The sequence below is a fragment of the Convolutriloba macropyga genome, chromosome 14, assembly GCF_964194025.1.
Source record: "Convolutriloba macropyga chromosome 14, txConMacr16.3, whole genome shotgun sequence".
Classification (NCBI taxonomy): Eukaryota; Metazoa; Xenacoelomorpha; order Acoela; family Convolutidae; genus Convolutriloba; species Convolutriloba macropyga.
This window is the reverse complement of record NC_134481.1, coordinates 3,820,785-3,833,015: the sequence shown is the minus strand read 5'-3', so window position 1 is coordinate 3,833,015 and position 12,231 is coordinate 3,820,785.

Genomic DNA, 12,231 nt, shown 5'->3' with positions numbered 1-12,231 from the left:
GTACATGACGTTTTGGTTTGATTGGCATCTTTACTCGTAGTGCCCGTGTTACATTTGAGTGTATGGATGACACAGTGCTGATATCGTCAGCGATTCGACGGTGTTTCATTTTCTTTCCTCCCTCGATTTTTCTTCTCAACTCTTTAGCATGATTATTAATAAGCTCCTCCGTAGTTTTTCCTGTTGGGATCGTTGGTCTCCTATTGGCATAGGCTTGAAGCTCAGTCCCCCTCTCTGCCTTTGTCCCAAATTTAGCCAAATTGGAGTTCCGGATTGTGACTTCACGTTTGCCAGGCTCTTTTATGACAGACGTGTGTTCGTCTGTTTTGATTACAGAGGAGCCGGGGGCCAATACTTCATAGAGTCCATCTAGACTCTTCTTGGACCTTTTAGTCCTTGGTCGTTTCTTTGCCAGTTTTAGTTCTAGTGAAGTCTCTGTCCTCGGTAGTGGTTGGCATACATCCGGATGGAGGATGAATCGGGACTCTTTGTTAGTGTCGTCTTGTTGACGTTTTTCCGCATCTTTACATAAGTGAAATTTGTTGTCCTCCACTTCTGTGTCACTCCTTTCTTCGTTCGTCCAATTCTCATCTTTAATTAGTTGATCCCATCTAACTGTCTCCAGATCTAAATATTTATTTAGAATGTTATTGTATGTTAGACTTTTAGGGTCTGGCTTTGTTGTTATGTTACTTAAAGGCGTATTTGCTTTGCGACCAAAATGTGCTTCAAATGGTGACATGTTTATCGTCTTTTGACGACAGATTCGCAGTTGATATATTATTGAATTTATTGAAGCCTTTATATTAAATTGATTTCGTGCCGCCGTTTTAATACATGCTAGACGATTCTTGATTGTTTGAATTAGCCTCTCCACTAAGCCAATAGCTCTGTGATCGTGTATTGGTGCTTCAATTAGCTCTATATTATTTTGATTACAGAATGCTTTAATTCGCTGGCCCGTTTGACATCTAGCTTGATCTAGTCTAATTGCACGGGGTATACCGTGTAATAAAACATATTCTTGAAGGAATTTCAAAATATTATCTGCATTCGCGTTTTCAAATACCTCAGCTGATGGAAATTTCGAAAATCGGTCAATACATGCAAGAAAGTAGACTTCTTGATTTTTCTCATTATATATGCGTCCGCCAAAATCAATTTGAATTTCTTCATTGGGAACTTTACATAGTTTTAATGGTGCCCATTTTTTAATTGGTATTATAGATTTTAAATTTTTACCGATTTTTACACACGGGTTGCACTTCGCCGTCTTTGTGGCCAAATCACGATGCATATATGGCCACCACGCGTGCGATGCCATGTCTGTCATGCCCCATGTGCCCGGATGCGTGGCGTGGATTGCGTCCACATAGGCGTCCTTTATTGTGTGCGGGAGTGCTTTTCTGTCGTCAATACATACACACCCACTCTTCACATGAAGATCTTTCCAGTAACTGTGTATATACGGCGAGATCTGCTTACATCGGTCCTCGTTACCTGTGAGGATACAGTCACGAATTTCTTTAAGTATTGCGTCTTTTGTCGTTAGACTCGCCATTAGAGAGCTGGAAAATATTTTCGATAACGCAAAATTAAACGAGTCTAGATATAATTCGTCGCCTGAAGTGGAAGTGCCTGTTGTGTCTGTTGTCGGTGTTGTTGGGGTACTGGGTGCGGCTGGGACAATTGGAGCGGTTGATGCAATTGAGGGCCCTGCATCCGCGAAGCGAACTCTTGATGGAGTGGATTGCTTAACAGACATGAGGGTTTCGTCGTCGGAATTCGGCTGGGACATCATGTAAACTTGTCTAAATTTTTGGGCTATTCGCTGGAAATTGTTTAAGTTACTATGCGACTGATTAGCTGAGCGATTGTTGGCAGAAAGCGAGTTTGGAATGTTGGCTATTTCAATTTTGGGTTTGGTATTTGCATTAATTGGGCTTAATTCGCTAATTGAATTGTCAGTTAGCGTAATATTAGAATGTTCTGGATTTCGCGGTGCCAATTCACTTCCAAATTTGTTAATGGAATTTAGATTATGCTCGTTGCATTTTGTGGGTGGATTTCGCGCTGCGAAATCAACGTAATTTTCAGCATTTAATAGAAAGCGTTTCGCGCCGCGCTTAATTACATCCAATTTTGCTACTATGAATTGTTCATCGTATGTAGATATATTAGCGGCTTGTTGATGTGGGTCGCGAGAAATGTAATCCACTAAGCCCATTTTAGAGCCAGGAAGATGGTCAATTGAAAAATCGAATGGCAATAATCGGTCCACCCAACGTGTTAATCTGCTATTGTATGACTTATTAGATCTATTTTCTCGCATAATAGATAAGAGGGCTCTATGATCAGTGATGACGGTGAATGGTTTTCCGTAGAGATAGTATTTAAAATGTTCGATAGACCACACCACCCCTAGGAGTTCGAGTTCGTTAACACTGTATCTATCTTCTACTGAATTAAGAAATCGCGATGCGAATGCTACAGTGTGCCAACCATTGGGCGTTCGTTGCTCCAATGCGCATCCTAATCCTTTACGTGAAGCATCGCATTTAATGCGTGTTTCTAACTCTGGATTGAAATGTTTATTTTCCGTTGTTTCCGCAATTTTCTCTTTAATTAAGCAAAAGTGTTTTTCATGCTCGTCCGTCCAAATGAACTTAGTGTTTTTCTTTAACAAAGGTCTAAGAGGGTAACATAGTTGAGACAGGTTCGGAATGAATTTTCCTAAGTGATGAACTGATCCCATAAATGATCTAAGTTTTTTGAGGTTAGTTGGTGCTGCTAATTTTTCAATTGCGTCTGTTTTGCTCGAGAGAGGTGTTACACCTGACTGTGTAATATTGTGACCGAGCCATTCAATTTTGTCTTTAGCAAAATGACATTTTGCCAAATTAATTCGCAGATTCTCTTGGTCGAGTCTTATTAAGCATTTTCGTACCAAATCCAAGTGTTTTTCGATTCTTCCTCTGCTTACTATTAATATGTCGTCCAAAAAACAGAATGTATTTTCTAAACCCGCAAGAGTACAGTCAATAGCTTTTTGAAATTCTGCTGGCATTTCTGTTAAACCATAGAATCCCGTTTTAAATCGATATGTTCCTGTCATATCTCCACTAACAATATTAAAGTTACAATGGCGGGCCGTGTCGTTGTGTAAATTGAGTTGGCTGTACGCGTACTGCAGATCAAGCGTTGTAAAATATGCGGTCTCTTGCGGCGCCGATGATAGAGTTTGCGAAATAGTTTGAATTAGTGAGTCAATGTTCGGCATTTGGTACTTGTTTTTGTGAATCGCTTTGTTGCGAATTTTTGAATCCAGTGCTATTTTTATTGACTGATCCTTTTTCACAGTGATGACTATTGGGGATATGAAAAATTGATCTGAGCAATTGTTTAGTTTTTCGATGTGTCCTTCATTAAGCAGTTTTTCTAACTCAATTTTTACTTTTGGTTGGAGGTGTATTGGTACTTTTCTACCTTTTTGATGTACAACTCGATAGTTTCTGTGAAATTTGGAGTTTACTGTATGATTTTTTGATTTGCCAATTCGTGATATTAGTTCAGGAAACTCTTTTGCTAGTGATTTTTTTATTACACACGTTTGATCCACGTTGTTAACTTCGATTTTTGGACAAGGTTTTTGAGTGATTGTAATACCTAATTGGTCAAAAAGGTCTCTTCCTAATATTGGTCTAAATCCGTCAGGTACTACTGTAATTCTTGCTTTCGAGATATACCAGTCGTTGCATTTTACAGGAGTTTTCAATGTTCCAAGTGGTTGAACTATATCATTCGAAAAAGACTTCAATTCTTGCGGCTTTTTCTCTGACCATTGGGATTGGATACAGTTGAACATTATTTCTCTTGCTAATGACATGTTTATTATGGTACAGCCACTACCGGAATCAAGTAGTAAGTCACAATTTGTGTTACCAATAATAATTGATAAATTTTGCAAAGTTGTATTCAGTGAATCGACGTTTTCGATAGTAGCGACATAGTTATCGTCAGAGGAATCGTAGTCTGAGTGGGTTTCCGCATTATAGTTTATGTAGTTAACATTTTGGTTTTCTTGACTTGAGTTTTGATTTGAAGTGTCTACATTTTCTACTGTATTAATACGATTATTTTGTTGATTAGTTCTTGAGTTATTAAGTCGTCGACGACATACTTTTGCAAAATGATTTTGCAAACCACAATAATTACATTTCTTACCCATGGCGGGGCAAACCTGACGATGTGTAGGTGTCCAACTTTGACCACAGCCACGGCATTGTCCAATGGAGGTGCGATTCGTTGTTATCCTCGTCGATTGATTACCACGCACACCCGCGCCGCGAAGTCGACTATTCTGTTGTATCACGTTTACTGCGTTGCCGTTTCCTCCATTGTTGGATGAAATCCGTTGTTGATTTTGGTTGCCCATTTCCATGTTCACTGCAATACTGAGAGCCCTTTCTGGTTCTACCGTATCTCGAAGTAGCTCTCGTTGGATGTCGTCGTCTAACATGTTTGTAATGAAGATATCCCTTATTATGGCTTCCTCACGGTTTTCAAAATCGCAGTTTTCTGCAAGCTCCTTAAGAACACTGTAAAATTGCTCAACTGACTCGCCCTTCTTTTGTTTTCTGGAGAAGAAGACGTATCTATCGAATGTAATGTTTCTGGGGCGAATGAAGGCGATCTCCATCATTTCCCACAGTTTGAGGGTTGACAAATCATAGATATTGTCATGTGGGAATTTTTGTGTTAACAGACGTCGTCCTTCCGTGCCTATACTCAAGTATAACAGAGAGACGCATTTTTGGTCGCACAAGTTCCATGGTCGTTCTCCACAAAGTATTCCTGCCTCAATTAGTTTCTGACATTTGAGCTCCCACTGCAATTTCAATTGATTATTTCGAATTCGTCTGTCTCTTTCTGTTTCCTCTGTCGCATCTTCGATTGGTGCCTCATATTTCGGTTCTGCCGGCAAACGAACTTCTGTCGGTTTAGGTTGCAACAATGTATCAATTGTGATGTTTTCCCGAGCGAGAATCGCTAATTTCACTTGTATTCTCCATTTCTCCCATCTGATCGGTGGGTCTGAAGTCGGCCGTTCCCAAAATGGCTCTATCGATAGAGGTGTTTTTCGGGATTCGCGAGCTGACTGCGCCATGTCGTACAAAATGAGAAAATGTAGGGTTTGTTGATCGGCGACGCCAATTCGATTGAATTGCAAGCGAGTGTTTAACTATTAATTCGCGGAGCGAATCAATGCTGAATTTTGTCGAGTGGAATTTATTTATTTGAGTTACAAAATAAAACCTGATTTGGCGGAGCGAAATCTCACTTCTATTTTGTACTAGTGTTTCGCTTAACGAAATACAGTTTACTTTTGAATCGTATAGATTAGACTTTGGCGGAACGATTTCGAGAAAAGAATTTAGTTGACTGATTTGAATTATGAATTTCAGAAGAATGAAATTGAAAGAATAAAAATGGTTGAACAATAACTTATTCATATCATCAGACAATTTAAAGCGGCAAATCTTTACAAGATTTATGATCAGACATTCAATCATGCAACAAATTGTAAACAAATTTTAACGACGTGAAATCTTGAGATTTGATCTTCAGAAATCTAACTTTACAAATTGAACAAATTTTAAAGAGCGAAAATGAACTAGATAAATGATAATGGATTATCTTAATTTAGCAACTCAAACTAAAACTTTTAGGATGAAGGTACTATTATACCACACCATCTTTACTTCGGAGTTCTTTTCACATTGATTTGATCCCCAAAATACTCAATTAGGTTCACTTCTAAAACTAAGTTTTTTGCGCAAATCTTTTAAAATACCAGGCTGCGCTTCAAAAAATTTTAAATTTTCTACCATAAGTAAAAATTATCCCCTTAAAGATTAAAAAACTCAGCAGGACAAGTCCTGACGTACAATTCAACGATCTTTCATTGAGTAAATTAAAAACTAGAGCCAGAACGGACTATGAGTGAATTCGGAAAATCATTTAGAGAAACATCCGATCCAATAATTGAAAAAGAAACTGTAAAAACCAATGAGAAATTGCCGCATGTGAACAGAAAACCACTAGGGAGAAAGCGAACTTTTGTTCAAACACCGCTTTCTCACTCTACTTTAAAATTAGAGCGAAATTAATTTCACGCCGCAGAACCACTCGCTTTTTCGCTCCATTTCCTGTTTCTGCGTGACCAAAATCACAACTCCAATTTGACTTCAAAAAAAATGAAAATGTGTCAACAGATCTTTAAAAAAGTTAGCGCCCCAATACAATTCATATTCTTTTAATTGTAAAAAACCAAGAGAGGACCAATAATAGCCCCAGCTATCGCTGTGCGGCTATTAAACAGAAAACATTTATTTAATGGAAACATTTTTTACACCGTCAATTTTGACTCCCTTTGAAGTTTAAAAAAGAACGTCTACAATTTCAACCAATGATTCGCTAAATAAGTCAGGAAACAATTTCTGGCGACCCTCGTCTCAGGGCAGTAAATCGTTCCGACGACTTAGTATTCGAAGATATATTTCACTACCTCATGTTCAACAAAGGCACATTTCGTCAATACTGAGTTTTTAACTAATAATGTTTTTAATTCTTACGGAAATAAAAGAGTTTACAATTATTTCTCTGAAATAACATCGGATGATTACTATGTTTACCAGAGGAAATCAAATACGGTCTTTTATGATACCTGAAAAAAACATACAAACCTGATATATTTTTTATCTGTGAACCTCATTCAGGGATGTTTTCAACAATTTCACACCCCCCCCCCCCTTTGGTACCTAGTAGATAATCGCCATCCCTTTTGTGCTATACTTTACCACAATATTACCTGACCTACAGTTTAGATAGCCGAATATCAATTTAAGCGCAATTGCGGACCGCTGTTCACGGCCAGGCCTCTCACGCGCTGTGGGATGTAATCCAGAAATCGCGGGTTGGTTATCGCGGCCAGCCGACCCGCCAGTCGAAATTCTTTTCGCTTTGCATTCCAATTCGGCTAATTGTCCTAGCATGGCGCATTTTTTTCTATTCGGTTTAACACAGTATGAGCATACACGAAATGTTGTTAGTCGTCTCTGATTGGTTAATAATTCGCTCGCTTAAATTCTATTCAAGAATATAGCCCCATCCATCTGCAGGGGGGGGCAATTGTTGAAAAGATCCTCATCTTGCTTACCCGGGTCGAGGCCGAATGGTTATCTTGTAAGAACTTGCAAATTTCAGCCAGAAACTTACAAGGCGACGCATCGCCGTGCAAGTTTGTCTTCCAAAAACTTGCAAGTTCTTACAAGTTAACCATTCGACTTACAATTTCTTACGAATTAACCATTCGACTTACAAGGCTCTTACAATTTAACCATTCGACTTACAAGTTACTTCTAAGTTAACCATTAGCACACACACTACACACACACACACCCGCGCGCACACACACATACACTCACACATAGATAAACCGTAAATAAAACGTTGCAAGACATGAATGTAAACGGATACTTCCAAAAAGTAAAATCTGGAAAAGTGCGAATTAAATTATAAAAAAGGGTATAATAATGAAGGGTCACTTAATCATTTTGCGAAAATACTCACATATGAATTTGAAAATTCAATCAATGTCAGTAATTTGGGAACAATTTTAAAAACCAATCGTGAGGAAGCTAATTGAGATCTACAGTTTTTTAAATGGAAATGCAAAAGGAACTCTCTTGAATTGATAAAATTGATAAAATTGATAAAATTAATACTCACATATGAATTTGAAAATTCAATCAATGTCAGTAATTTGGGAACAATTTTAAAAACCAATCGTGAGGAAGCTAATTGAGATCTACAGTTTTTTAAATGGAAATGCAAAAGGAACTCTCTTGAATTGATAAAATTAAAAAACCATTTTGTCTATTAAGGTCGAATTGTATTATGTTATCCAAACAGAGCAACTAACTCCCACGCGCTTTCTACGGTAAATGACTGAATGTTAAATTGAACTACCCAATAAGAATTGTGCTCGACCGCAACGAACTTGCAAGAAAATTTCAAGTTAGCAATTCGCCTTGCAAGTTCTTACAAGTTAACCAGTTTTTGCAAAAAATTTTTAACCAACTTCCGCAAAACAGTTGGTTACAAGTTAACCAACTTTTGCAAAAAAACTATTTAAATACAAGTGCCATATTTAGAATAATGAAAAATAACCGATGAACGTCGGAAGAATTGCTCTCGAACGACTAGTGGGAGCTCTAATCAATTGCCGCCTGCTTCAGTCGGGGTGGGTAGAGGAGGGAGAGAGGGGGAGTCTAATTGGGACTAAGAAATTCAATAAAGGGCTTCAAATAAACACATTATAGGTTAACATAAACCACTATTAACATTCAAAGTAAAAAATGACACCCGTTTGTGCGCACTTTTCTTTTGACATTTAGTATTAAATTGCCGCCAATTGAGTTCAGCTGCTTGAAAATGATTGAGAGAGAATTTAAGATCACGCGAAACGCAAAAAGTCAAGGGCGTAAAAGTCACTCGAAAATTCAAAATTGTCCATCGAGAGTTTTGCATTAAAAAAGACACACACGTTTACAATAATTGCTATGAAGTTCAAGAGCAATTGATTAGTATGTACTGACACGTGCTATGTGACTGAGGCAAGCATAACGTACTGCAAAGGGGACAGAAACGGAAAAGATGCCAGTTGTGATATCACTTAGAAATGTTTATACAAAACTCACACATGAACTGTTAAGAAAACTGGATCTTTTACGTTTGTGCCCCCCCCCCCCCCAGCTCAGTGGGCGCATTTTATTTGCACCCCCAGATGCACGTGCCATATTTTTACAAAATGATTTAGGATCTATTCTGTCCCCCCCCATCTTAGTGAGCTTATATTTTTTCGCCCCAAGGAGCGCGTGTTATTTTCTTACATGGTAGGGTGCTATATAACAACATATAATTTGTAACTGGGGGTCGTAAAAAACACTGGGAGGAGGGGGGGGGGCAAACAGAATAGTTCCATGATTTACTATGTAACGACACGTGCTCTGTAACTGGGGGGCACATAACGTCATGGGGAGGGGGGGGGGGCACAGACGGAAAAGATACAGAGAACTTCATAATGGGTGAACCGAAAGTATAACAAAAGGTTTACTAGTACAAAGAATTAGCGCTACTATTATACTAGTGGTAAATTCTAAGAAGAATAACCTTTTACTCAAAAAGCTGGGCAGTTTTATGTTAATAAGCTAAAGTACGAATCAAAAATATATTGTAGAAAACAAATTGTGAGAGATTAAACAATTATTAAATGCCAATTTGATACAAAATACAATATTGAGTGAAAACTTTATTGTTCAGGTGGCGTTCCCAAGAAAGTTTTCCTGTTTTGAGTGGGAGCCGTGTCTTGTTCCGCAAAATTTTCCCAATAATACTTGGTAATAAAGTAAGTAATCACAATAAAACCCAGCAGCGTGAAAAAAACTGCCAGAAAAATGAACCCATCCAGAGCTATTAATAAAAAAAAGGCAAATAGATACGTTGATGTTGTACACGTTGGTCCCTCGCCAAAAAAGAATTCGATGAAAATACTGAACACCCATATATTTCCGATTCCGATCCAGCCGACTACAAATAGTAAATAAAGTAGTATAACGAGCACAAGGACGATTAAAAACCCGTCTAAAACCGTTCTCGGGTCGTCTAACTTTTCACTGTTTTTGCCCATTGCTCGTTTCTTCTCGTTTCGTCTGTAAATGCGACAACCGATACACAAACCAGTGATAAGCAACGCGACACAAATAAGTGTGGAAACAATTGTCGTGATGCCCAAAACTATGAGCCAAATCGGGACATTGGGTTCTAATGGACACTCGGCTTGACCCAATCGACCGTAGTGCACACAAGCTGCGGGTAGAACTATCAATAGAATTATGGCAAATATACCCAAAAACGCAACTGAGGCCCATTTGCAGAGAACGGGGGACAGAAGTTGTTTTGGTTTTACTGTTTTTCTTTTTGGGAATATGTGCTCTGTCAATCTAAACGTAAAACAAAAACAAAAAATCATAAATTCAATCCAAAATACAAACGACAAATTTCGTGTCAATAAGACTCCATTTGACAAAAATTCACCGAGAAAAAATATCCATCTAATGTAGTACGAATTTTTCGTACCGATACTCCCTGAGCAGATCAGAGATAGAGCAGGGTAATTCCAGCGTTATTTGAGCTATCAGAACTGGAACAGAGCGCCCTCAGAGTAGGAGACCTCTAAATTCTGGGTCTTGTCTTGACAGAGTTGATCACACAGTACGTCTACTCTGGAGTCTGTCTTGACAGAGTTGATCACAGAGTAGGTGTACTCTGGAGTCTATTATCATCATTATATTGATACGGTCATTTTCTAAAGAGCAGGATCAATAAAAGCCCACCTATAAAGCCCGGTTAATAGGTCTTGGTGCATTAGATTATCAAAGTTAATTGAATCGGTTGCTAGCCTGCATTACTATTAAGCTTAAAAGTTGTCAGTTTAGATGCTGATTTGACTTTGTCAGCCTCTCAACGGCTATTATTTAGGTGCTCTAATTTTTTTTGCAATTCAAAGAATTTGAAATCTATTGGACTGCTGTCTTTTTCTAAAATCTGTTCACACATTTTCAGCGAAGACAACCCGCGCTGACCACCATAAACCCATCTTAGATACCATATCAAAATCATTTATGGTGAGTATGGTATCTTAGATAACCAGCTCCGTCAAGGATAGGCCAGAATAGAGCTAATCTGGGATCTCTACGGCCAAGGGTAACCGCATATTTCTACTCTGGAACTACTCTGTTAAGCGTAAAAGGTGACCTGATCAGACTCTGATCCAGCTCTGAGAGTTTTCCCCTGAGTTTACTCTGTTCCAGTTGTGATCTGCCCTGAAGGTAAACTGCGCATTCTTTCAAAATAAAGACTGGCGAGTGGATGGTGTTGGCTTTGGTATTATTTAGTTTAAGCTTTTGAAGTGGTTTCAATAACTGTGTGGCTAAATGGTTGAATTCGGGGGGAATGGGGAAGATAGGAACATGTTATCCAAACACGCCATTATCCACCTTAGATCGCAAAGTTGAATTCTCCTATATTTATTTTGTACCAGCACGACACAGTTAGCGGCCGCAAAATTCCTTTAAGAGCGATGATTCATCTTGCGTATGTTTCCGTTCTTCACATAAGAATTGCGGTTTGTGTATTTTCCGAACGTCTTGTTTTTTTGGGCTCAGTTCTGATTTTGACAAATTCAAAACCATTTACTGATCAAGAAGCAATATACTCTTCTATTGTCTTCTTTTTCATCAGTTTGTTCTTCTGTTTTTTAACGCCGTTTTGTTCACATCTGTCCTTAATTATCTTTGATCAGAAATGTTTTCTTGTGCTTAATAATTACTTTTTCACAATTAACAGAAATTTAATCATTTGAGCCAGATATTTCAGGTTGAAAGAGCTGAAGGCGAACAATAATAGAAAACGATCAATCTTAAAACAACGAAAAATCAGGTGAACACAAACATAACACAAAAAATAACGACGTGAGGTCTGAAATTAAATATACATGATGTTCCGACCCACGCTCATCTACATTTTTGACCTAACTGTCTTTTGACCAAATTTTTTGACAAAGAGATAATCAAAAATAGATTTTTGAAAATAAAAAAATTGCTACACAACAAAACTAGTAATTGAAATAAATAATGCCATGCTTCTTTACAACGAGATCTGCCATTAAAAAGACTACGAGAAAAAAACAACCAGAAAAAACAAAACCAAATATCTAAAAAGCACCTAGTAACAACGTAAAATTACAATCAGACAAAACCCTAACGACACAGATTTACTTTGTCCTAACTCAAACGGCACTTTGGATTTATCTTAATGAGACTAGGCAACAAGGCAACAAAGAGAAGAAATATTGAGGCGAAATAAAAAAATCAATCAACAAATAATTTCAAACAAAAAGCATTCAAAATAAACAAAAAGCATTCAAAATCAGTAAAAATCAATAGCTTTTAACAAAATATAGCTTGATAGTTTTGTTAAAAAGTCAGAATGAAACCAATAGGTCCTGTCCTTGGATAGACTAAGCCATAGGAACGGACTAAAGATGTAGAAAAGCTCAAAAATTTACGAACAACAAATTACAAACATTGCGAAAACTCAAATTAGTGA